Genomic DNA, 6,000 nt, shown 5'->3' with positions numbered 1-6,000 from the left:
TTACCTTATAGCCATTCTTAAATGTAATCTAAGCACTAAAACACTTGGTAATACTTACTGGTCAACAGAAATAAGAAATGCCCTAGATTTTGATGTTTACAGTAGTATCCCTCTCTCCACACATTCTCTCTTCTTGGTTTCAGCTACCCAGGGGCAACCACAGTTTAAAAATATTAAATGGAAAAATCCAGAGATAACCAATTCATACGTTTTAAATTGTATGTCATTCTAAGGAACATGATGGAATCTTAAGTCATCCATCCTGTCCTTCCTGGACATGAATCCTTCCTTCTCCCAGCATCTGCATGCTGGGTGTCCACCTGTTACTCACATAGTCGCCATCTTGGTTAACAGATCTACTGTTGTGGTGTGCAGTGCCTGCGTTCAAGTCGCCCCAACCATGGACACCCTCTTCTCCTAACATCCAACCATGGAAAATGTCATGGCTACATGATCCAAGGTCACCTGAAGCAGATGCTCTTCCTGAGATATTATCAAAAGGTCCACAGTAGCATAACGCTGTGTCAGGATGCCTGTGTCATCTTATTCTATGTCATTCACCACAGTACACAGGCATTTGATCATCTCACAAGAAGAAGCATGCATACAGTAAAATAAAATATTTTGAGAGAGAGAGGCCACATTCAATTCACTTACTTATATTACAGTATATTATAACTATTTCATTTTATTTTTAGTTATTGTGGTTAATTTCTTATTGTGCTTAATTTACAAATTAAACTTTAATGTAGGTATGTTATGTATAGGAAAAATCATAATATACATGAGGGTTGGTATCCATGGTTTTAGGCATCCACTAGGGGGTCTTAAGAACTTGGAACACAGAAGATGTAACATATCTGGAGATAATAACAATTCAGCTTATGGCATTTAGATGTAAGATCCAATTAACACTAGTCATAGGGATTGTGGAATAAGCTTATTGCACAGGTTACCCAAAGCCCGTATTCTTGCAAATATCTTTTTATCAGCTTCTATATTCATTTGCTAGGGCTACCATAACAAAATACCACAAACTGGGTGGCTTACACAACAGAAATATATTTTCTCACAACTATGGAGGCTATAAGTCAGCAGTGAAGCTGGTTGGTTTCTTCTGAGGCCTCTCTCCTTGGCTTGTAGATGGTAACCTTCTTCATGTTTTGACATGGTCTTCCCTCTGTCTGTCTCTGTGTTCAAATTTCCTCTTCTTTGAAGAACATCAGTCAAATTGGATTAGGGCCCACTTTAATGACCTCATTTTAACTTAACTACCTCTTCAAAGATCTTATCTTGGCCGGGCGTGGTGGCTCACGCTTGTAATCCCAGCACTTTGGGAGGCCGAGGCGGGCGGATCATGAGGTCAGGAGATCGAGACCACGGTGAAACCCCGTCTCTACTAAAAATACAAAAAAAAAAAAAAATAGCCGGGCGTGGTGGCGGGCGCCTGTAGTCCCAGCTACTCGGAGAGGCTGAGGCAGGAGAATGGCGTGAACCCGGGAGGCGGAGCTTGCAGTGAGCTGAGATTGCGCCACTGCACTCCAGCCTGGGCGACAGAGCGAGACTCTGTCTCAAAAAAAAAAAAAAAAAAAGACCTTATCTTTGTTTATTTATCTATTTAAGAGACAAGGTTTTGCTCTGTCACCCAGGCTGGAATGCAGTGGTGTGATCATGGCTTACTGCGGCCTCAAACTCCTGGGCTCGAGAGACCCTCCTGCCTCAGCCTCCTGAGTAGCCAGGACTACAGGCTACACACTACCGTGCCCTGCTAATTTAAAACAAAAAATGTGTAGAGATAGGATCTGTCTGTGTTGCCTGGTCTCAAACTCCTGGCCTCAAGTGATCCTCTTGCCTTGGTTTCCTTCCCAAAGTGCTGGAATTTCAGGCATGAGCCACTGTACCTGGCAAGGCTAATCTTCAAATACAATCACATTCTGAGGTGTTGGGGGTAGGACTTCAACATATAAATTATGGGGGAACACAATTAGCCCATAACAGCTTCCTTCTTCTTTTTCTCCTTAGCCATATTATGTAACTTCTTTGTTTTCCATCTGTTAAATAAGAATAATAAAACCCTTTGAAACAATGCTAGGAGCATAGTAAACTTAATGAATATAAGCTGACACTATGTTAGACCATCTATTATAGTCTGGGTCTGTGAAATGAAGAGAATTATCAAGGGTGGAGAATAAACTGGAAAAGAAAAAGCAAATGCTGCTAAACACAAACTAGTCTATAGTCTAGCAGTTAAGAGAACAGGCTCTAGAGTCAGATTCCAATGTAGCCCTCCTGTTGCAGGGCAGGCAAGCCCCCAAACTGGGGTATAACCTAGATGGTTCTTGGCTTCACCCAGGAAAGAATTCAAGGGTGAGCCAGTGGTGTTCGACAGCAACTTCGATAGAAGTGGCAGCGTAGAGCAGCAGTGGTACCGCTCCTTGCGGAGCTGGGCTACCCCATAGGCAGCGTGCCCGGAGCAGCAGCTCAGAGGCAGGTCTGCAGTCATAGTTATACCTACTTTTAAGTGTATGCAAATGAAGGGGCAGGGTTATTCAGAATTTTCTAGAAAAGGGGTGTACTTCTGGGCAGCTGTCATGGAATAGGGCAGTAACTTCTGGGCTTTGCCATGGCAATGGAAAACTGACATAGCCCTGGTGGGAATGTCTTTTGGAAAGGTACTTTCACCGCCTCCTGTTTCAGCTAGTCTTCAATCTGGTCCAGAGTTGAGTCCCTGCCTCTTAACCTCACTGTCACTTATAAACCACATGACTTTAGTAACTGCTTTATCATCTCACATCTTAAGCTTTATATTCCTCATAAGACCACAATTCTCATAAGGCGGTTGTAAGGATCAAGAGAGAGAATGCAGAAAGAGCACCATGGAGGTACTTGGCACATGGTGGTATTGGACAACCAGCAGCCACTCTCAGTAGTAATCATTTTCAGGATCATAAATAATCCATTGCATTTGCACTTAATTCTCTCATGCTTTGTTTTTCATCCAAAGAGGTGAATATTTATTAAACCAAACATGGTTTTATTTCATTAAAAATGATTAGCCAAAGAAATGCATCCTTTTTGGTTAGAAAAAGAAAATAATGACTCTATAAATATACTGTGAACTCTAAGAGTGAGCCCCGACTCAGACTATGGAGTTTGGGTGAGAATGACATGTCAAGGTAGGATCATAGATTGTAACAAACATACCACTCTAGTGTGGGATGTTAATAGTGGGGGAAGTCTGTGGATATACAGGAGGAGGAGGTATATGAGATAACTCTGTGCCTTCTGTTCAATTTTGCTGTGAAACTAAAATGGCTCCAAAAAATAAAACTTACCACAAAAAGTATTTTGGGATCCTTTTTTATATATTTTATAATGTAAAGGGACAAAAGGAAAAAAATATTTCTGAATTGCTATAAAGAAATCTACTACCAAGTTTATCTTCTATCAAAATGGTGAGAATAGCATCTAAGTATACATTTTGGATGTTTTATTTGTCTCTAGATTTCTAAACACGACAATGTCATTTGCTTTTATGTAATTTTCTTTGAATTGAAATTATATTCATGATGAAATAAAACTCACTCTAGAACCAATACAATAGTTCTCAGAAAAGTGAAATTATTCCTTTTCTTTGTGCTATAGATGCCTTTAACAAGCTTCAATCTGCAGTTCACTCATCTTTTTAATAGCAGAGACTTTGGGGAATGAATGAAAATAATTGTATGTCCAGTGAAAGAAAAATTGGATAGGAGTCACTGGATAACCATGCTTTATTTATTCAGTTAAATCCATAGTTCCCTTTACCAAAAATTCTCCAGAAAAAAAACAAAGGGGAATTAGGGTGGCTATTCAGCAAATATTTTTATGAACTTCTTTTGACCATACTTGCCATTAAGTAGAGATTTGTTAGAAAAAAATATATATATATATTTTTATATATATACACACACTCTGGGCATCGTGGCTCATGGCACTCTGGGAGGCCGAAGTGGATGTCACATGAGCTCAGGAGTTCGAGACCAGCCTGGGCAACGTGATGAAACTCCGTCTCTACAAAAAAAAATAAAAAATAAAAAATTAGCCAGGCATGGTGGAATACACCTGTAGTCCCAAGTATTTGGGAGGCTGAAGTGGGAGGATTGCTTGAGCACAGGAGAGGTGGAAGTTGCAGTGAGCTAGGCCACTGCACTCCAGCCTGGGCGACAGAGCCAGACCCTGGCTCATAAAAAAGAAAGAAAGAAATATATTTCTCGACACCTTCAGTGTTCTACAAACAAAGTAACCAACATAAAATGAACTTAATACCTCCAAAGTTATGTGTTTAACTTTATATCTCTATCAGAATCTTTTGTTATTTCCATTATCAGAAATATCATTCTTTGTAAGGGGGAAAGATTCTTTGTATCTTTTCTGAAGGTAAAAAGACATAATAACAGTCCCTTAAATTCACACTCTAATTGTACCTGTTTTAATGAGCCGTCCTGAATATAGCAATGTCAGCATGCCATTTTATAAAGGATAAAATTATACTTTGTACTTGCTGAATTATTAATGATATTTAATTTCTCCAGCATTCACCTTTGATTTAAGAGTCATAATCAGAAATATATTTGCTAATTCACAGTAACAGAAATCGAAGAATTAGCCAACCACATTCTTCAATATGTATACCCAATCTTCGCACTACCCTAAGGACCTGTTTCAAACCAAGCATGTTATTCAGAAAAATGCGGAGAAATGAGAAGAGTAGCCTTGAAGTTTAACTTCAGAGTGGTAAAGAAGCAATGTTGTTTTGAGGATACTGAAGAAGTGGGGCAAAACCCTTTCAAGTGCAAACAATCCCCTTTTAAGCATATATTTGTCACCCTAGAGTTCACTAGAAAGGATAATCAGGATTTTACACCAGATATCAACATATACACTTAAAATGAGTATCAGAGTATTTTCTCAAGGCGGCCAAAGGCAATCCTTCCATTTCTGGCACTGGAGTTGGTTTAACTGAAGGAATAAAAGGATAGAGTGACCACATTTTTAAAAAACAAAGATAACCTGAGACATCTCTGAACAATAGAATTATCTCTTTAAAGGTAATTTCTATAAAAATCTTAGTGGTTGTGTGACTTTATATAACCTCTCTAATCCTGCAAGATTACATATGCAAAATCGTTCTTCTCTTTAAAGGAATAGGATCAGACTAATTTAAGCCAGAAAAGAGGATTTATTGTAATCTACAGGGACTCAGAGGGTCAAAAGAAAAGAGAGCAATCAGACCTTGAGAAGGCCAAGTGCGAGGGTAGCTTTGGAGGGCTCAACAAGCAGGAAGCACAGACCACCCTTTAGCTTCCTGGATGAGACCATTTAGCTTTAGTTCCTCATTGCCTTGGGGACCACTGCTCAAAATTCATATAATTGGAAGATAATTCATCAGCACTAGCTTGGGACATGAGTATTTCCCTGTAGTAAGCTTGGAGAGTTGGGGGTGAGGGGTGGGGACAAGAATGGAAAGGGGTAGAGGGGAGGATAGTTTTATTCAGGAAACAAGTGAGAGTCACACCAGATCCCAGGGATGGAGGCAGGGTGGGACATCAAATGAGAGGCGAATGCTTGCATCAGCAGAAAGAAGGGGATACCTGAGTATATGTCTGGGGACCCTGCCATCCCCTAACACACCCACAAAAAAAGGACAAAATTCAAATAACCTACTTTGCAGAGTGACAAAAACATAGTCCTCAATAAATGTTAATCATGATGATGTATTTGGATAGGCCTAGAATAAATAAACTCAAGAACACATTTGATTTGGAAAGTATGTCTTATTCGTGCCCTCAAAAAATTGTTTCAAGTATTTTCACCTAAACTATTTTTCAGTTTCTCTATACTTTTCGGAAAAAGAATCATCTTCTACCTTAGCAGGAAATATTAGGCAAGAATTCCCTCAGAGCAGGTTCAAAGTTAAGCAGAAATGTCCTACATGTCACATTCATCTTCAGTGCACAG

Source organism: Hylobates moloch, unplaced genomic scaffold (genome assembly GCF_009828535.3).
Source record: "Hylobates moloch isolate HMO894 unplaced genomic scaffold, HMol_V3 SCAFFOLD_5, whole genome shotgun sequence".
Lineage (NCBI taxonomy): Eukaryota > Metazoa > Chordata > Mammalia > Primates > Hylobatidae > Hylobates > Hylobates moloch.
The sequence above is the reverse complement of the archived record's forward strand: the minus strand, read 5'-3'. Positions refer to the sequence as shown.